Source organism: Bufo gargarizans, chromosome 4, assembly GCF_014858855.1.
Source record: "Bufo gargarizans isolate SCDJY-AF-19 chromosome 4, ASM1485885v1, whole genome shotgun sequence".
NCBI lineage: Eukaryota > Metazoa > Chordata > Amphibia > Anura > Bufonidae > Bufo > Bufo gargarizans.
In genome coordinates, this window is record NC_058083.1 from 476945625 (window position 1) to 476967837 (window position 22213).

Sequence of the window (22213 nt, forward strand, 5' to 3'; positions counted from 1 at the left end):
GAAAGCTGTCTTAACAGGAATTTGCTTTGTACAGTCAAAGGTGCTACAAAAAATCCCAGGGGATCATATAGGCTGTTCACCACTGAGAGAACGCCCTGTTTAGTAAATGGTTTATCTGCACAGCTAACTTGAAACCCAAGGGAGTCATTCGATAAGTCCCACCTCAAACCCAGACTTCTCTGTACTGGTGGATTGTCTATCCCTAGATTCAAGTCTCTGAATTCTGTGGCATGATCACTGACTGGAAGGCTTTCATTACAGCAGCACAGATAGAGGCGATTTTATGTAATCTCAGACAAGATTTTGAAAGCATACCTTGTGTTCTTTTGAGCAGATCTATGGCTTCCTCCGCTGTGGGCAAGGATTTGAGTGCGTCTTCCACGTAGAAGTCTCTTTCAATGAAGTTTCGGGCATCTCTACCAAACTCTGACTCACCATCGGAGGCAACCCTACATAGGCCATATGTACAAACACATGCTCCTTCATGCGGTATTCAACTATTTCCTTGCTGGTGTCATTGTCTCTGTGCTAAAAAAATCAGAAGTAATTTCTGTGGTCTTGCAGGTCTGCAATAATGGCAACTGGCTCCTTTCTGAATCTCATAAGTACTCCTACCAGATTATTGGTCAGGTTTGGACCGGTGAGAAGAACGTTGTTCAGAGATATGCCATTTTGTTTGCCACTTGAGTCGAATACCACTCTTATCTGTTTGGTTTCCATGGGTACTCCAAAGGAGGGAAGGTACCAGCATTCTTCATACTCTTGCAAAGATGGAGCCGGCTCTGCATGGTCATTGTGAAATATCTTTTCCATGAAGGCCACAAAATGATTTTTCATTTCGGGTTTGTTTTTTAACGTACATTGCAAGGAGCTGAATCTGGATAGTGCCTGTTCCCGGTTATCAGGAAGTCTGGCTCTTACAGCACGGAAAGGTAAAGGTGCAACCCAGTGGTTAGTTGCATCTTTGAAGAATCCATTGTCCATTATTTTAATAAACCCTTTGTCATCTATGGACAAGGCTAATCTGTTGTCCTCTGGTGTTGTACAAAACACTGATCTTCCTAAGTTGTCATAAAGGGTAGGAATGATGTCTTCTGCCTTAAGGAGGTTAGAAAACTTTTCCTTTACCTCGTAATGATGAACACATGGCTTGTGGCTCTTATTAATACATGCATCGCCCACAATCACCCAGCCTAAGTCGAGTCTCTGTGCATATGGGGCATTGTCAGGACTGTTGCATTGTTGCCGCACCTTGTGGACTCTCAGAATGTCTCTCCCGAGCAAGAGTAGGACATCAGCATTCATATCCATAGGAGGAATCTCCCTAGATAGATGTTTCAAGTGGGAATGATGGTATGCAGCTTCTGGAGTAGGAATTTCATCTCTATCATCAGGTATCTGGTCGCATTCAATTATCGTTGGCAAGGGTATTGGAGGAGATAAGGTATCCAGTGGCTCTTCTGCCATAAGTCTCTACACGACCAGAACAAGTGTTGAGGGTATATGGCGTTGCTTCTCCCGTTATGCCGAAAATCTCAAAGAATTTAGGTTTTTCCAGAGACCTATTGCTTTGTTCATCTATAATGAAGTACATTCTGGTGGCCTTTTCAGATTGCCCTTCTGGGTAGATGTTGACCAAACACACTTTTGCACAGCACTTGGAACCAGTCTCCTTGCCACATATTTCCATACAGGAAGAGGAGACAGTGGTTGTAGCTAGCTCTTGAGCCGGTGCCTCCCTGCCATGAAGTGCGACAGCGTTGGTTGCGGCTTCAGATGGTGCCTTGTCTGGAGGCAAAGTAGAATGCATTGATGTAACATGCTTGTCACTGCTGCATTCTGCACATCTGATGATAGCTTTACAGTCTTTTGCCGTATGATTTGACGAAGCACAACACTTGTAACACACTCCAAGCTGTAACACACTCTCTGCATTCTTGCAAAGTCTTTGCCCTGAGCCCACAACATTCTTTTAAAGGATGAGGTATTTTGTGAATAGGGCACTCGCGATTAGTGTCCCTTTCTTTAAGGACCGGGGTATCCTTTCTAGTAGTGGAGGTTGCAATAAGTGGGACGTTTGCTTCTCCTAACGGATACTGTTCTCCTTAAGTCTCTATGTTTACTTGTGTTGTCATACCTTGAGCATGAGGATGAAGCAGGTAGAGTGGATTTTGTGAAGTCAAAGCTGGGATCATTCTTCTTCCGAACTTGGTCACTGATTAATCTCGAAAAATAAGAGAAAGAGGGAAAAGACACATTATGTTCTCTCTTGTATCTGGAGCCATGGTCTGCCCATTTTTCTTACATGCCATGTGGTAGTTTCGAAACAACTGGATTGACACCATGGGCAGTATCAAGGTAACTCAGTCCGGACAGACGTGAGTCCATTTTAGCCAATTCTAATTCCTTTAGTAGGTCGCTCATATCCTGGAGCTTGCGATTGTCCTTGCTAGTTATCTTTGGGAAGGCTTGAAGTCTCTTGAATAAGGCACTTTCTATAGCTTCAGATCTGCCATAGGTCTGTTCAAGTCTCTCCCATGCTGCAGCGAGACCTTCCTCTGAGTGGCCTGCATGAACTGCTCTTAATGTCTTTACGCGTTCTGCAGATTTTGGACCTAACCAGTTGACAAGCAAGTCAAGTTCTTTCTTGGCAGTGAGGTTAAGATAACTGATTACAGCTTCAAAGGTCGAATGATATGGCATAAGGATTAAGCTGTGACTTAGTCTCTGGAGGATCAGCTGGCTCGACTCTAGAAATTACCTTGTTATCGGTGGGTGCTGGTATCTGGTGCTCTGTGGGTTCACCCTGTTAGTGATTTAGAAGTGGTGTTGGTACATGCGATTTAGCAGGAGGAGCACATATCTGGCAGTGCGGTCAGCTGGGTCTTCCACTTTTCCTGGGATGAAACAGTTTAGGTCGGTACCCTGGCCTAATACTTGCTCGAAGACCTTCAGTTTAGCTAAGGTAGCTGCCTCTGCCTCTATCTGCGCCATTTCTGCTTTCTTTGCCATTTCTGCCTCATTCTTTGCGTTCTCAGACTCAATTTCTGCTCTCTTCGTTGCGTTCTCAGCCTCCATTTCTGCTCTATTCTTTGCGATCTCAGCATCCATTTCTGCTCCTTTCTTTGCAAACTCAGCCTACTTTTCTGCTCTCTTTTTATGCAATCTCAGCCTCCTTCTTAGCAAAGGAACTTCTTACACTAGCTTCCTCTGATTCTGCCGGATCTCTATAATCTTGTCATGTAACGCCGACCTTCCGGAACGGGAGGTTTTGGAAGATGAAATCGTATATTTGGTTGAAATATTTAATTCGGAATCATTCAGAAAGGTGATGTACTTTGCAGACAGTCGCTGATAGCGAACATAGGCGTTAGTTAAACAATTCAACGCTGTGGTAAACTTTGGAGTATCATTGTTATAGCGTGAAAGAGCTGCTATACAGTGTTCAGTTCTTTGCCATAAATCATTTAAATTGTCACTGAACTCTTATTTGGTTGCCTCAAAGTTCTCTTTAATCTTTTGTGTTCGTTTAGATTGCACCGTTTGTTCTTCAGTGAACATGGACTCTGCTTCCTGTATATCTGAGTTTTTGGCAGCAGGGTGACTTTCCATATGTTCAGTGACCGAGAAATCCACGGAGCCTCTTGTGGACATGTTATTCCTGTTTAAGTGGTACTGTCTCTTTAAGAAAGGATTTCGGCTTACTCACTGTGCTTATGAAGCCACATGCATGTAAGGTGGCGGACAGCTCTAAGCTTGCTTGCAGACTGCATGTAGACATGCAAAGACTGTAGATTTAGGCTTTGTTTTGACTATTCTGCCACAGAAGTACATTAGAGAAGTCTCTGACTGGTTGTGAGTGGTAATCTCTGTACAAGCAATGGTAGACAGCTGAACTCACTAATATCCCTAGGTCATGGTACCAGTTGCATGTGAAGCTCCAGTGAGGAGGATACAATGGAAATGCTTTGGTAATTTATTGAGTTTACCTTAAGCAAAGACATATAGAGGACATTAGACGATATTAGAGGTCAAAACAAAATGCTCTCGCCAGCTCTGAGTCTGCTGAAGAAAAGAAAGACACAGGAACAGAACAAACAGGATATGATGTCACCGAAAGGGGAGGAGGAGACAGAGAGCAAAGGGCAAATGGGATTTACATAATACATTCAGGAAACCTATAACAAGAATGACCACAGGGTGGCAGCATTGCATAACAGTGTAATGATATGATAACACAAATACAGCAATTTATCTTAAATGGAAGAAATAAATGCTGGGACAGCACAATAGCATACTGCATAATATTACAGTACAGTACATTACTAAACAATTGCAGATAGCCCTTTCCACAGAGGTAGTGCACATGTCGTGAAGAATAGTTAATATGGTCCTGATGCAAATTACTGCAACGCGATTCTGACAACCTGCAAGATCTTAGCACAATTGATTATCATTAGTTGTGATTTTTGCAGTGGGACACACTGCAGCAATCTTATCCCTCGTTGCCAAAAGTTGTCACTTAGCCTTAGCCTAAACGATCTTGTACTGTGGTTGTAGTTTTTGCTCTGTATCTTCTTTAATGCATTTTATAAAACTATAAAATAATAATATGCAAACATAAATGTGATACCCTAACTGTTCACCACATTTTATTACAAGTTTACAAGACTTTGTAAGGGTGATCTACTATTATCAGTGCTCTTTTGTTTTCTTTATACTTCCCTTTTCCTGTGGGAAATCACTTCTACCCAGTGAACACTGCCCAGGACTTTCCTATAAACTGCTTGTAGGAAAGTACCAAGAGTCCTTCTAGAACCCTAATTAAGTTAATTATTTTCTAATGCACTAACACTATTGGATTTGCACAATCTTTCACTATTGACTTTAGAAGTTGAGATCCACTTCTAATACAAAATAAGTTTTCAATATGAGCAATGTCCGAATACTGTATATACTGGCATTTTCAAAGAATACCTGTTAGTCAAAAGCCCTTATCCAACCTTCTTAGAATACAAGCGCAGTGCCCAGGATGGGGTCCTTGCAAATTGTTATTTAAGTATTGTATTGCACCTGCATAGGTTTGCATGGATTAGTCAGGGTTAATATCCTAGATGGTTAGATCTGCCCCTAGCTCATTTAGTAGTGTGGTAGCTGAGGAAGTGAGAGAGAGCTACATGTACTCACTTCTCAGAGTACTAAGCCTGAACTCCAGAGGATCACTATCTGTGAGAGATTCACAGAGAGAAAACCATCTCCACTTCACAGTACTCCAGGGAGAGGACAGAACTAGAAGTCTGTTTAAGGCCTCATGCACACGACCGTTGTGCACCCGTGGCCATTGTTCAGTTTTCCGTGATTTTCTGCAGACCCATTGACTTTCAATGGGTCAGTTAAGAACTCGGAAAATGCACCGTTGTTCATCAGCGGCCCTGATCCGTGTTTCCTGTCCGTCAAAACAATATGACCTGTCCTATTTTTTTGACGGACAACGGTTTACAGACCCATTCAAGTCAATGGGTCCGTGAAAAAACACGGATGCACACAAGATTGGCATCCGCGTCCGTGATCCGTGGCCGTAGGTTACTTTCAAACAGACGGATCCGAAGATCCGTCTGCATAAAAGCTTTTTCAGAGCTGAGTTTTCACTTTGCGAAAACTCAGATCCGACAGTATATTCTAACACAGAGGCGTTCCCATAGTGATGGGGACGCTTCAAGCTAGAATATCCTACGAACTGTGTACATGACTGCCCCCTGCTGCCTGGCTGCACCCGATCTCTTACAGGGGGCTGTGATCCGTACAATTAACCCCTCAGGTGCCGCACCTGAGGGGTTAACTGTGCATATCATAGCCCCCTATAAGAGATCAGGGGCTGCCAGGCAGCAGGGGCAGACCCCCCTCCCTCCCCAGTTTTAATTTCATTGGTGGCCAGTGCGGGCCCCCTCCCTCCCTCTACTGTATTAAATTCATTGGTGGCCAGTGTGCGGCCCCCCCGGCCCCCCCTCCCTCACTCTATTGTAATAATTTCATTGGTGGCCAGTGTGCGGCCCCCCCGGCCCACCCTCCCTCTATTGTATTAATTTCATTGGTGGCCAGTGTGCGTCCCCCCCCGGCCCCCCCTCCCTCTATTGTATTAATTTTATTGGTGGCCAGTGTGCGGCCTCCCCCTCCTCCCCCCCCCCCCGATCATTGGTGGCAGCGGAGAGTTCCGATCGGAGTCCCAGTTTAATCGCTGGGGCTCCGATCGGTAACCATGGCAACCAGGACGCTACTGCAGTCCTGGTTGCCATGGTTACTTAGCAATATTAGAAGCATCATACTTACCTGCTGCGCTGTCTGTGACCGGCCGGGAGCTCCTCCTACTGGTAAGTGACAGATCATTAAGCAATGCGCCGCACAGACCTGTCACTTACCAGTAGGAGGAGCTCCCGGCCGGTCACAGACAGTCCAGCAGGTAAGTATGATGCTTCTAATATTGCTAAGTAACCATGGCAACCAGGACTGCAGTGGCGTCCTGGTTGCCATGGTTACCGATCGGAGCCCCAGCGATTAAACTGGGACTCTGATCGGAACTCTCCGCTGCCACCAATGATCGGGGGGGGGGGGGGAGGGGAGAGGGGAGGCCGCACACTGGCCACCAATGAAACTAATACAATAGAGGGAGGGAGGGTGGCCGCACACTGGCCACCAATGAAATTAATACAATAGTGGGAGGGAGGGGGGCTGGGGGGGCCGCACACTGGCCACCAATGAAATTAATACAGTAGAGGGAGGGAGGGGGGGGCCAGGGGGGCCATACTGGCCACCCTTGAAATTAAAACTGGGGAGGGAGGGGGGTCTGCCCCCTGCTGCCTGGCAGCCCCTGAATCTCTTACAGGGGACTATGATACGCACAATTAACCCCCCTCAGATGCGGCACCTGAGGGGTTAATTGTGCTGATCACAGCCCCCTGTAAGAGATCGGGTGCTGCCAGGCAGCAGGGGGCAGTCATGTACACAGTTATTAGTATATTCTAACTTAAAGCATCCCCATCACCATGGGAACGCCTCTGTGTTAGAATATACTGTTGAATCTGAGTTTCACGATCTAACTCATATCCGACAATATATTGTAACATAGAGGCGTTCCCATGGTGATGGGGATGCTTCAAGTTAAAATATACCATTGGAGAAAACTCAGATCCGATGGTATAATAGGAACTCCTGACTTTACATTGAAAGTCAATGGGGGACGGATCTGTTTGCAATTGCACCATATTGTGTCAACGTCAAACGGATCAGTCCCCATTGACTTGCATTGTAAGTCAGGACGGATCCGTTTGGGTCCGCACGGCCAGGCGGACACCAAAACGATTTTTTCTTCATGTCCGTGGATCCTCCAAAAATCAAGGAAGACCCACGGAAGAAAAAACGAACACGGATCACGGACCTACTGACCCCGTTTTTGTGGACCTTAAAAAAAATACTGTCGTGTGCATGAGGCCTAAGGCTGACAGAGACTTTACTGCAGTGAAAGGGACATTGTTAAAACACCCTTCACATTTGGACATGGTCTAATCCTGTATCCCTCAGCTGGGAATTACAGCTACTATTGCAAGAATATTATAGTCAGCCTTAAATTCTGGCAAGAGATTTTGGAGAGATAGAGGGAAGCAGTACTACAATTCCCATCCTGGCTTATATCCACACACTGCTATATGGGAAGATTTGCACTGAGAATTGTTTGGAACTGATTGCTTTGATACTACATGTATTAATGTACTACAACTCCCATTCGGAACTTTAGTAAAGAGAGACTTGTTTAGTTTCTACAACTGACTTGGTTATTGACTCCAGCACTATATGCCTGGCACAGTACCTACATCTTCTGCCTTGCACTCACACCAAACCCACAGCAACAAGGGGCAACCCAACTACCACCAAATAAGAGCCCCAACATCAGGGTGTGCCCCTTGGGAAGAAAGGGTGCACCCTCTTATCACTGCCCTGGCCCTAGGGAGCATTGGTGTGAAGATTGTGACAGTGAATAATTATTGCAGCCAGAGCCACTAGCACTCTAAGGACTCATTCACATGACTGTATAAATAAGTCTGCATCCGTTCTTCAATTTTGTGGAACGGGTGCGGACCCTTTCATTTCAATGGGGCTGCAAAAGATGCTGACAGCACACTATATCATGTTCTAGTCACCGGCATCCTCTCCGTGCTGCTGCCTGCTGGTCCCTTTGGGTGCACATGCTCTCACCTCTGACCTCTTAAAGGGCCAGTGCACATGTTCCCAAATCCTTACCCAGCCAGTGGCTGAAGGTCCCTGAGTATTTAAGGGACGCTCTCCAGGCAGAGGGTGTCTGAGCTTAGGGTTTCCTGGTAACCAGCAAAGGTGTTTGATAGCGAAGTGGTGGTGAACCTATGGCACAGGTGCCAGAGGCGGCACTCATCACCCTCTCTGTGGGCACCCGCACCATGGAAAAAGTCTATGATGTATCAATATGCCTTAGACTTTTCCTGACGCTCATCAGTGCAGGGTGCACTATGAACGGCACAAGCAGTGTACTGAATGCAGTCAGGCTATTATAGCTAAATAATACAGTACATGGAAGATATACTATATTGGACTGTAGCATTCAGGGTAAATTGCCGTATTGACACTTTAAGATAAATAAGTGGGTTTTGGGATGCCTTTTGGGCACTCGGTCTGTAACGGTTCGCCATCACTGGCGTAGTGCTATTGCAATTTACCTGCGTTTATCCTACGTTATTTCCTGCTTGTGTTCCTGCCTTGCCTTTAGTTCTGTTTCCTTCTGCCCGTGCGCTCCTACACTTTCAAGTCCAAGTTCAGTTTGTGTTTAAGTTAATCCTGCCTGTCTTCTTTGTCTGTGCTCCAGTCAAGTTCCCAGCCTGGCTGTCTTGTGTGTCTCTCCACTTCCCTGCCCGCAAGTCTTTGCTGTGTCTACATCAATGGTGTGCTGCCTGGATCTCTAAAATCAGAATTCAAGCCTTGGTGCCGGTTAAGACTGTACCTATGGTTTTCCTGAGCTCCCAATGCTTGCACCGGAGTCCCTGACCCCAATGGGTCAGTTGCCAACTATTATACCTGGAGGTAGCATCTGGTTATCTGGTTGCTAACCCTCAGCAAAGTCCAGTTCCCTGCATAGGGGTTAAAGGGTGAATAACGCCATTAGGGTTATCCCTACGACAAACGAGTTAGTTGGCACAGTGGGTCCACACTCGCTTACCTGTAATACTGAGCAACTGAAACAATCTGTCTGACACACTTTTTTGTTGTTGTGGGAAATGTGGCTGTGAGTTGGACATGGGGGCATGGTCTATCCTATGGATGCACCTGAGATTTTCAGTGCTGGCCATGCCTCTTGGTGCACTGAAGCCAACATTTGCATATATAATAAAAGTCTTTTTTCTCCAGAAAGCGTCAACTGATTTTCACAAGACATGTATCATTTTAATCGGCAGGATCAACCCTACCATGCAGTATGCCTGGTCTAACAGGGCTTATCCTAATGACAGCTCATCTTTAAAGGGGTTATCCCATGACTAATGTAAAAAATGAAAATCAGACATCATATAGTACATGACAATCTCTTTCTAACAAAGTGACAACCAGCCCTGTACCTCACATGGATCCAGAGATCTCCCCATTCATCGCTCTGCTAGATTTATATCAAGCTGGCAGCTCAGGGGGAGTGTCTTTACTGCTGCAGTTAAGGGGCGTGTCCATGCTCTCCCTATCACAGCTCAGGAGGCAGTTGAAGGATGAAACTGAGCATGTGCGGCCATCTCAGTGAGCAGGACAAAGAAATGAGAAAAACAAACAGCAGGTGGCGCAATACAGATACATTTTATTGAATAACTCACAGGCTATACTAAATTTTTTATTACATACAATTACAAAAGAAGTCAGATCCAGGCACTGGTTTGAAAATTGTAGTATATTTGTCATGGGACAACCACCGCTCCTGGAGACCTCTGTAATAAAAGAGCGCGACTGTTTTTGTCAGCCCTATAGTCATTGAATGTAGCGCATAACACGTGCGGGACCTCTGCTCCATTCAAAATCATCCCCATGATCAGTGTCCGTGGAGGTCCCAGTGATCAGTCATTGTCCTTTGTGTGACAACCTTTGAGAATGGTCCTAGTCTGGCTGTGGATGGGGGGCAATGCAAACCACATATCGATATCTCAAATATTTTGTTGCTTTGCCAGCTTCCATATAAAAACAGTATAACAGGATCCATTAATGCAATTACAGATTAATTATCAGGCCATTTTAAAAGCTATATGGCCTTTCTGGCTTTATAGCAAATTAACTTTGAATTTGAGACACTGAGAAGAAACCCTTTTCTGCTTCTCTCTGTATTGTGGGTGCATTAGAACAGATCTGCACTCCGCTCCATCTATAAATAGCAGGAGAAGTGTTCTAATAACATTACCATGCGTCACTCTGCCCCCTCTACATGCTGCATCTGCAGCTCGCTCACAACTGCTGCAATACATTAGACTTATTTTAGTATCTTTCTTCCTCCTCATTCCGAGTGTACAAAGAAATGTGCTGTTAAATGACTAAGATCCATCACGGTCCTAGAGCAGGCACGCTACCAGAAGACACAGCATATATGTGTCATTAGTCATCATTTACTATATTCCTTACATATTTCCTTCAAGTTACTTCCTACTCTCTATCTTATATCTATCCATCTCATATCTATCTATCTAACGCCTATCTCAGTGGCGTACATACAGGGGTTGCAGTTGCGACCAGGCCTGGCACTCCAGAGGGCCCGGCCGCCTGTGGACCCCCTGGCCCCTGCAGTCAGTGTTCCCTCTAACTAAGCTGCGCGGGTGGGCAGCCGCGCAGCAATTATTTGTGGCCCCGCTCATGCCAGGGCCCAGCAGTCAGTGTCAGAAAAATCTCCGTCATGCGCCTCCTGCCCCGCCTGCCTGCTCCTCCCACTTTATGAATGAAGCAGGCAGACGGGGCAGGAGGCGCATGACAGAGGGAGCTCAGGGAGAGATGCCGGCTCGTGGACCCCCTGCAGTGCAGCATGGCACATGTGCCCGCCCCGCTGCCCTGACAGCCGCTGCCCCGTGCTCTGGATCTCAACAGCAACAGAAGAAGGTCGGGGAGGAGCTGGGCCATGACCGTCCGTGGAGCAAAATGTGGAGACACTGTTATGAGGATATCTGTGGATGACACATATATAGCACAGATCCCCCATAAGTGCCCTCCACAGATCCCCCATAAGTGCCCTCCACAGATCCCCCATAAGTGCCCTCCACAGATCCCCCATAAGTGCCCTCCACAGATCCCCCATAAGTGCCCTCCACAGATCCCCCATAAGTGCCCTCCACAGATCCCCCATAAGTGCCCTCCACAGATCCCTCATAAGTGCCCTCAACAGATCCCCCATAAGTGCCCTCCACAGATCCCCCATAAGTGCCCTCCACAGATCCCCCATAAGTGCCCTCCACAGATCCCCCATAAGTGCCCTCCACAGATCCCCCATAAGTGCCCTCCACAGATCCCCCATAAGTGCCCTCCACAGATCCCCCATAAGTGCCCTCCACAGATCCCCCATAAGTGCCCTCCACAGATCCCCCATAAGTGCCCTCCACAGATCCCCCATAAGTGCCCTCCACAGATCCCCCATAAGTGCCCTCCACAGATCCCCCATAAGTGTCCTCCACAGATATCCCATAACAGTGTCCTCCACAGACAGCAGTACAGCAGGATTGACATCCAAAATCAGCCTGTCCCGCACAAAGCGGTACTGTTGGGAGGCATGTTGGGTGAATGGTAGGGGAGGTAGTGGGGGGAGGTGGAGGCAGGTTGGGGGGCGGCGGGTTGGGGGGGTGGAGGCAGGTTGGGGTGGTAGTGGCGGCGGGGTGGGGAGGGGGAGGGGGCCCCATAGATCAGTTTTGCACTGGGGCCCCATGGATTGTGTGTACGCCACTGGCCTATCTATCTATCTATTCTGAAGGCAGGTCATCAATATTCTACTCTCAGAAAACTCATAATTTGACATAATTTAAGGAAATGTCATATAGAAACAGAACATATGACCCTGTGTGTACACTGTGTATATTACTATGAGAGAGCGAGAGAGAGAGAGAGAAAGATCACCCAGTATACTAATCTGTGCTTCTCAACAATATATACAGTATGCATTGTCTAAGGGGTGCTCTTTCACATTATGGACCCAAGTATAAGGAGTATGTGTGGTATTATTGTAGGCCAGGCGATAACCCTCTGGGTTTCTGGGAAGGATATTCAAATTAGCGTTCTTAAGCCTATCTGATGCCAGCAGATGTTAGACATGATAATTTGCTCATATTATATATCAACTGGTCTCTATAATAGAAATAGTACCCACCCAAAGGTTCCCCCCAAGGCCTTGCAACTAGAAAAGCTGTTCCTATCTGCTTTGCTCTGCTTTGTCCTGAAGGAGCTAGTTGTAGATGTGAGGCTGGCTTAGCTATTTTCTTAATTTTGCTACATGTTTAAATATAACGCAGGGCTCATGCACATACTGTGTTCTCTTTACTGTTTACCAACAAATACATTTCAGCATGAATCCCGAACGAGTAGAATAGTTTTGCTCTACTTTAATACAGGTCTATATTGACTTTTTTTTTAATGTTATGTAAACCATGTTTCACTCAGTGTAAAAATATGAGTGAAGCAACATTTAGAAACTAAGGATAATTGTTGTGGGCTGGGAGAAATTATGTTGTGAATAGACGCCCACACCTTATGTTATTATAGAAACACGCAGTCATATACAGTAGGTAGTTGTATGGTTTGACTGGTTTACCCTTTGTGTGTGTGTGTATATATATATTGTAAGGGATCGCCTCTTATTTGGGGGTCATTCTCACAGATACGCCTTTAGGACACCAGGTTTCAGGTCCAAACAGTGTATTTATTGTTCAACACCAGCAACAATAAAATGACAAAATAATAAACACTCGCCCGTCCAGGCTCTAACTAAACATAAAGTTTCCTGACTCACCTAGGTCCCAGTTCACACCCTGTGAACTCGTGCGGCTTTGTCAGCCAATGTCCCACAGCCTCCTGGCTGTACAGAGCACAGTACGCCCACTGTCTCCAGTTCAGTATTTCTTGTGGGGGATTGGGGCTCAGTAGTCTGCCTGACTATGGCCCTGCGACCCTCCCAGGCGTCGCTGCGTCCCCCAACTCCAGGCTATCGCCCAGCTTTGTGGTCCCTCAGCCTTGCCCAGCTGAGACCACACAGACAGAGCCTCCAGGCCTCTGTCCACAGGTACCACACTCCCCCCTTTCTGACACTCTGGGAGGTGCTTTGTGCTAGGCTGATTACCTCCAGCTTCTCTCACCTGTGGTGGAACAGGGGTGTGGACCGAACTATCCACCCCTTCCTTGCCTCTAACCTGAGTGAGACCTGTCACTGTCTCACAATATATATATATATATATAGTGGTAAGATGTACAGTAAGCTGGGTGAGATAATCAAATACAGAAAACACAGTGGTTTCAGCAAAGTGTAGTTTGCTGAGACTGATTTTTTAGTGTCTGTTCTGGTCTGGATTTTACTTGGACTGGTGGGTAGGTTGTGTAGTGGGACCTACCAGTCCACACCCTTCCAGTACAGCTATTTCCTCTATCCTGAGAAGATCCCAGGTGTTCTGCTAGGATCATTACTGAGGAATAAAAGAGGCTTCAGACTGTCAGTCTGGGGGAGGAATCCTGGTAAACTAGTTGTTCTGGAGCTGTTGGAGCCCTATTCCCTTTGTGTGTGAACTGTACTCAATGGGTGAGATAGACAACCTGTCTAGTTAGTGCCCAGACGGGCAGGGGTTTATTTTGTTGATTATGTTATGTTGGTGCTGCAACTTCACCCCACCAAGTGAAATCATAACTTGGATGCTGATTGTTTGTTATTCTGCGTAAACTGTTTGGACTTTTTAACCTGCTGTCTCTGCTGAAGTCTGTCATTGTCAACCCCACTCCGAGTACAGATCCCGACTAGATATATAAAAAAGTAACAATTTCAATCATGTTTTTGTTATAAACAATTATTTTATTTTTAAAACTGTAAAATGTATTTATTATCTATATATAAAAATCATACTGGTTACTAGAACGTACACAATAGGCTGACACTTCCTACTATTTACTCTTCCTGCTTCCTATGACTCCTTTGTCAGCTTTGCTGTATAGATTGAGATGGAATGAGCAGAGTCATTTCATAATCTATGTCAGTGATAGTAGTGGCAGTACCAGTGACAGTAGCAGCCTCATGACAGAGTGGTGAGGGTGGCAGCAGAAGCAGTGGCAGTAACAGTGACAATAGTGGCCCTATATCAGAGGGGGGGATGGGGACCAACGGCAGTGGCAGTAACATGGACAACAGTGGCCCCCATGACAGAATGGGGAGGGGGCAGCAGCAGTGGCAGAAAGGCTGTGTTCACATCACTGTTTATTTTTCCAATCTTCTGTTCCGTCAGAAGAACAGAAAACAACAAAAACGAAGCCTATATTTTGAGTATCCATAAAGCATCTTTCAGACGGTCATTATTTAATCAGTATTTGTAAGCCAAAAACAGGAGTGTGTCCAAAACACAGATAAAATGTAATGGAAATATTTGCATCTCATCTGTGTCTTTAACCCTCTCCTGCTTTTGGCTTACAAATAATGATCAAACACTGATGCAAAATGCTGACCATGTGTAACAGGTCTTATGCTCAATTTCCATCCCTTTTGGCCATTTACCTCTCAAATCATTTTTTTTAATGGCCTCTTTCACACGATCAGTATTTGGTTACTATTTTGCATCAATATGTGATCAATATTTGTAAGCCAAATATTAGGAGTGAGTCCAAAACGGAGATAAAATGTAATGAAAACATTTGCATCTCTTCTGTGTTTTGGACCCACTTCTGCTTTTGGCTTACAAATACTAATCTAATACTGACCGTGTGAAAGAGGCTTTACAGATGCTCAAAATACAAGATCCTTTTTTTTCACTTCTGTTCTTCCGACGGATAAGACGAATGGAAAAATGAACAGTAATGTCAACACGGACAAACATGAACAATGGATATTAGTGGCCCGATAGGAGATTAGGGATGAGGGCCAACAGCAGTAGCAGTCACATGGACAATAGTGGCCCCATTGCAGACCCTTATGGGGAGAGGGGGCAGCAGCAGTGGAATGCAGCACAAGACAATAGTCGTAGCAGAACCCAAAAACAGCAGTGTGGTAGCAAGGCCCAATGGCATGCATATCCTTTTAAAAATTTAACATGTACATATCAGTAGGCCCATTGTAGGAATGGCAGCAGAGGAAGCAGGTGGGTTGCATCAGGCAGGTGGCAGCATCAAAATAGTGGCAGCAGAACGTGGCCAGATGTAACAGACCATTTTGCAGAATATTCCAGTGTGGCAGTACACTACAGTATGATCATTAGTTTCAGAATTATCTATTTTTTTGTATCAGGCATTGGTGTCTGGAAATCCTGGTTGAGCCACCCCTGATTCATCTTTATGAAGGTTAGTCTCTTAGCATTTATGGAGGAAAGGCAAGTTCTCCTAGGGGTAACTATGCCCCCTGCTGCACTAAACATCCGCTCTGATGCCACACTACTGGCCGGGAAGGAAAGCATGTCCATGGCAAACCTGGCCAGTTGCGGCCACACAACTTTGCATGCTGAGTAGCCCAGGGGATCTTGGATCATGCGTGACAGGGTGCAGTCCAAGTATGCAACCACCTGCTGGTTGAGGTTCTGCTGCATGTCTTGCAGCAGCATGAGGAGACCATAAAGTGGCCCAGTGACATAGTGGTGAGGTGGCATAAGCATGAGGACACCACAGAGTGGCCCAGTGACATAGTGGGGAGGTGGCAGCAGCATGAGGAGACCACCGAGTGGTAATGTGGCAGCAGCATGAAGAGACCACAGAGTGTTGAGGTGGCAGCAGCATGAGGAGACCACAGAGTGGTTATGTGGAAGCAGCATCTGTCCCAGCATGAGGAGACCACAGAGTGGCCTAGTGACAGAGTGGGAAGGTGGAAGCAGCATGAGGAGACCACAGAGTGGCCCAGTGACATAGTGGTGAGGTGGCAGCAGCATGAGGAGACCACAGAGTGGTGAGGTGGCAGCAGCATGAGGAGACCACAGAGTGGTGATGTGGCAGCAGCATGAGGAGACCACAGAGTGGTGAGGTGGAAGCAGCATGAGGAGAGCACAGAGTGGCCCAGTGACAGAGTGTGGAGGTGGGGGGCAATACCAGTAGCACCTGGCAGCAGGTGTGGCATCAGGGGGGTGGCAGCATCACAATAGTAGCTGAAGAAGGTAGCCAAAAGAAACAGGTCTCTTTTGACAAAGTGTAGGTGTGGCACCATGGATGATCTAGTCTGATACATCAGGCACTGGTGTTTGAAAATCCTGGCTGATCCACGCCTGATTCATCTTCACAAAGGTCAGTTTCTCCACATTTTGGGTGGACAGGAGAGTTCTCGTTGGGGTCTCAGGGTGCACTCCAAGTATGCCACAACCTGCTGATTCAGGTTCTTCTCTATGTCTAGCTGCTGCTGCTGGTGAGTTTCTTCAGTAGGCGGGTGAAGAAAACGGCTCATCAGCGACTCTAGACGTAAGTTGCTGCTGATGGAGCTGGTACTGCTCCTGCCCCCCACCCCAACAGCAGCCATGGCAGTGGAACTTGAGCACAGAGGGCCCCCCGTCAGACCTGCGTGAGGATGAGCGATGGCACACAAAGACAGCTGCCAACTGACTACATAGGATGTGTTACGCTGAGCGCTCCGGGTCCCCTGCTGGCCTCGGAGAGCTCACAGCGTATGCCTCCAGGCAGCACTCCAGTGTCTCGGCGTGTGCATCCTCGCTCTCTAGGGCGCGCGCGCGCCGGGACTCTTAGATTCAAAGGGCCAGTGCACCAGTGATTGGTGCCTGGTCCAAAGGGGTTTATTAAGGGTTAAGGTTTGTGAGAGGCAGTGCTGACTTAATTAGGCTGCACCTGTGCACTGCCCATTTATACCTTCTCCTCCCACAGCTTTCTTCCGGATCTTTGTGCCTTGTGCCTCAGAGAAAGCGTTCCCTACTGTGATAGTTTGCCTTGCCTGTTGCCGAACCCGTTGCTACCGTCTACTCGCCTTTGAACCTTTGCCGCCTGCCCTGACCTCTGCTACGTCCGACTACGCTCTTGCCTTCTCACTGTGTACCACGCCTTATCAGCTGCCAGAGAGGTTGAGTTGTTACTAGGGGACACGACCTGGTAGTTACCGCCGCAGCAAATCCATCCCGCTTTGCGGCGGGCTCTGGTGAAGACCAGTAACTGCTTAGAACCGGTCCTTTAGTACAAGCCGCGCCATCGCCTCTCTGGTCCAGAGGATCCACTAACTGTCCTGCCGGTACGTGACAGTAAGATCCGGCCATGGATCCCGCTGATGTTTCCCTGCCAAGCCTAGCGGACCTCACCACTATTGTGGCCCAGCAGGGTCAACAGCTGGCCCAGTTGACCGCTATGTTGCAGCAGCTCCTGCCTTCTCAGCAACAGCCAGCTACTCCGTCTGCTCCTGCTGCATCACCTCCGCCTGCAGTTGCCACCGGATCCAGAATCTGTTTGTCCTTACCAGACAAATATGACGGAGATCCTAAGCAGTGCCGTGGGTTCTTGTCGCAGTGCTCTCTCCACCTCGAGCTTCTGTCCGACCAGTTTCCTTCTGAGCGAGCCAAGGTAGCCTTTATTCTCAGTTTACTGTCCAGGAAGGCCCTGGCCTGGGCTACACCACTATGGGACCGCGCAGATCCTGCCACCGCTTCCGTCCGGAGCTTCTGCCTAGAGTTCCGGAATGTTTTTGAGGAGCCTGCCCGGGTTACCTCCGCAGAGACTGCCTTACTAAATTTGACCCTAGGAGGTTCTTCCGTGGGTGACTATGCCATTCAGTTCCGCACCCTGGCCTCTGAGCTGAACTGGAACAATGAAGCCCTTTTGCGCCACCTTCAAGAAAGGACTTAACAGTGAAGTAAAGGACGTTCTGGCTGCACGTGAGCTTCCTTCCACTCTTAGTGACCTCATCTTGCTGGCCACTAGGATAGACAAACGTTTCGCCGAAAGACAAGAGGAACTCCTCCTTGAAAAGGAAAAAGCTCGTCCTAGACGCTTTCCTCATCTGGCTTCCGTTTTTCTGCGTCCACCTCAACCCGCTACTGGGTTTTCCGCCGTGGAAGCCATGCAGGTGGATCGGTCACGCCTGACTCTGCAAGAACGAAGCCACCGCAGAAACGAGAACCTGTGTCTGTACTGTGCCAGTACCGAGCACTTCCTTAGAGATTGTCCTCTCCGTCCACCGCGTTCGGGAAACGCTCGCACCTAGTAAACGTGGGAGAGGCGTTGCTAGGTGTGGATTCTTCCTCTCCACGTCTCATCATACCCGTGCAGTTGATCATCTCTTCCAAGTCCTCTTTCTCCGCAGCCGCCTTCTTGGATTCCGGTTCAGCTGGCAACTTCATTCACGCCTCCTTGGTTGACAAGTACCGTATTCCAGTAATCCGTCTACCCAAGCCGTTTTTCATCTCTACTGTTAACGGTGAGAGACTCTCTGCCACCGTGCAGTTCCGTACCCAGCCTCTGCAGATGGACATCGGAATATTTCATACCGAGACTTTAGAATTCTTTGTCCTTCCCTTCTGTTCCTCCGAACTCCTCCTGGGTCTGCCGTGGCTTCAACGTCATAGTCCTGTCCTGAATTGGTCCACCGGTGAGATCCTGCGTTGGGGTTCCTCCTGTTCGGACCGCTGTCTTAAGCCTGCTCTGGTCAAACAGAACCCGCAAGTTTCTCCACCTTTCGGGGCTGCCCAAGCCATACCATTCCTTCGCGGATGTCTTCTGCAAGAAACAAGCTGAGGTCCTTCCTCCTCACCGATCCTATGATTGCCCGATCGACCTGATACCCGGTTCTACTCCACCTCGGGGCAGAATTTATCCTCTCTCACCTCCTGAGACTCTTGCCATGTCCGACTATATACGTGAGAACCTACAGAGAGGATTCATAAGAAAATCTTCTTCTCCTGCTGGGGCCGGTTTTTTCTTCGTGACTAAAAAAGACGGCTCCCTCCGCCCCTGCATTGACTACAGAGGTCTTAATAAAATTACCATCAAGAACCGTTACCCTCTGCCTCTAATCTCTGAGCTATTTGATCGTCTCCGAGGGGCTAAGATCTTCACCAAATTGGACCTTCGAGGGGCCTATAATCTGATCCGTATCCGTGAGGGAGACGAATGGAAGACCGCCTTTAACACAAGGGACGGCCATTTTGAGTATTTGGTGATGCCCTTCGGCCTCTGCAACCTGCTGTCTTCCAGGAATTCGTCAATGATATTTTCAGGGACTTACTTTACACCTGCGTGGTCGTATACCTGGATGACATCCTCATCTTTTCCTCCAATTTGGATCAACACAGGGTCCATGTGCAACAAGTTCTTACTCGTCTTAGGAGAAATCGCCTGTACGCTAAACTTGAAAAATGTCTTTTTGAACGGACCTCCCTGCCTTTCCTGGGATACATTATCTCAGCCCAAGGACTTCAAATGGACCCAGCCAAGCTCTCGGCGGTTCTGGATTGGCCACGCCCCTCTGGTCTCCGAGCCATACAAAGATTTCTGGGCTTTGCAAATTACTACAGGCAATTCATCCCTCACTATTCCACTCCGGTAGCTCCTATCGTGGCCCTCACAAGAAAAGGAGCTAACCCCAAATCCTGGCCTTCCCAAGCCGAGGAAGCCTTCCAGTCCCTGAAATCCGCCTTTGCCTCTGCACCCGTTCTCTCTAGACCTGATTCCACCAAGCCTTTCTCTCTTGAAGTGGATGCCTCCTCGGTGGGAGCCGGAGCTGTCCTCACCCAGAAGTTTTCCCGGGGCAAGACTTCAACTTGTGGCTTCTTTTCAAAAACATTCTCCTCCGCAGAGAGAAATTACTCCATTGGGGACAGGGAACTGCTGGCTATTAAATTGGCACTGGAGGAATGGAGACATTTACTCGAGGGCACCACACATCCTGTGTACATCTTCACGGACCACAAGAACCTGGCTTATCTCCAGTCTGCTCAGAGATTAAATCCCCGTCAGGCTCGTTGGTCTCTGTTCTTCGCCCGCTTTAATTTTGAGATCCATTTCCGTCCGGCTTGTAAGAACATTAGGGCAGATGCTCTGTCTCGCTCCTCTGATGTGGTGGGCGACGAGTTAACACCTCGATATATTATCCCTCCAGAACGCCTTATTACAGTCGCTCCCATGGACCTGCGCCTTCTTCCTCCTGGCAAACCCTACGTACCTCCACGTCAGCGGCTGCGAATTCTCAAGTGGGGCCACGCCTCCCCTTTTGCCGGTCATCCAGGGGTGCTAAAGTCTCTCCAACTAATCTCCCAAAGGTACTGGTGGCCTTCTCTGGAGAAAGATGTCTCGGACTTCGTCCAGGCCTGTATGATTTGCGCCCGGGATAAATCGCCTCGCCAGAAACCAGCGGGTCTCCTCTTGCCTCTACCTGTTCCTGAAGTTCCCTGGTCTCACATCGCCATGGACTTTATTACAGATCTTTCCTCCTCCCATGGCAAGTCCGTTATTTGGGTCGTGGTGGATCGCTTCTCCAAGATGGCTCACTTTGTACCCCTGCACGGTCTACCCTCTGCACCCATGTTGGCCAAGCAATTTTTCCAACACATCTTCCGTCTCCATGGCCTTCCCAAACATATTGTCTCGGATTGTGGGGTACAATTCGTCTCCAAATTCTGGAGGGCTCTATGTGCTCAGCTCGGGATCAAATTGGACTTTTCTTCTTCGTACCATCCTCAGTCTAACGGCCAAGTAGAACGGGTGAACCAAATTTTGGGTGACTATCTGCGTCACTTTGTATCCTCACGCCATGACGACTGGGCTGATCTACTTCCCTGGGCGGAGTTCTCCTACAACTACAAACAATCCTCTGCCTCTAACAAGTCTCCTTTCTTTGTAGTTTTTGGCCGTCATCCTCTTCCACCTCTGCCGCAGTCTCCCACTCCTTCTTCTGTACCTGCCGTTGACAGTCTTGTACAGGATTTTTCCTCCATCTGGCGAGAAACCCACGCTGCTCTCCTCAAGACTTCCGCCCGTATGAAGGTTCAAGCTGACAAGAGACGCAGATCTCCTCCGGAATTTCGCCCGGGTGACAAGGTGTGGCTCTCCTCTAGGTACATCCGATTTAGGGTCCCAAGTTACAAGTTGGGCCCTCGTTTCTTGGGACCCTATAAAATCAAGAGTCGTATCAATCAAGTTTCTTATCAGCTCCATCTTCCTCCCTCCCTCCGAATCTATAACTCATTCCATGTCTCCCTTCTTAAACCTGCTGTCTTTAACCGTTTTTTCTCCCAAGCTTGTTTCTCCCACCCCTGTCGCCGGTACCTCCGATATATTCTCTGTCAAGGAGATCTTGGCGACCAAGATATCCCGGGGGAAAAGATTTTTTGTGGTCGACTGGGAGGGCTGCGGTCCTGAGGAGAGGTCATGGGAGCCGGAGGAGAACATCCTGGACCGCAGTCTCATCCGCAAGTTCTTCGGTACCAAAAAGGGAGGGAGACCAAAGGGGGGGGTACTGTTACGCTGAGTGCTCCGGGTCCCCTGCTGGCCTCGGAGCGCTCACAGCGTATGCCCCCAGGCAGCACTCCAGTGTCTTGGCGTGTGCATCCTCGCTCTCTAGGGCGCGCGCGCGCCGGGACTCTTAGATTCAAAGGGCCAGTGCACCAGTGATTGGTGCCTGGTCCAAAGGGGTTTATTAAGGGTTAAGGTTTGTGAGAGGCAGTGCTGACTTAATTAGGCTGCACCTGTGCACTGCCCATTTATACCTTCTCCTCCCACAGCTTTCTTCCGGATCTTTGTGCCTTGTGCCTCAGAGAAAGCGTTCCCTACTGTGATAGTTTGCCTTGCCTGTTGCCGAACCCGTTGCTACCGTCTACTCGCCTTTGAACCTTTGCCGCCTGCCCTGACCTCTGCTACGTCCGACTACGCTCTTGCCTTCTCCCTGTGTACCACGCCTTATCAGCTGCCAGAGAGGTCGAGTTGTTACTAGGGGACACGACCTGGTAGTTACCGCCGCAGCAAATCCATCCCGCTTTGCGGCGGGCTCTGGTGAAGACCAGTAACTGCTTAGAACCGGTCCTTTAGTACAACC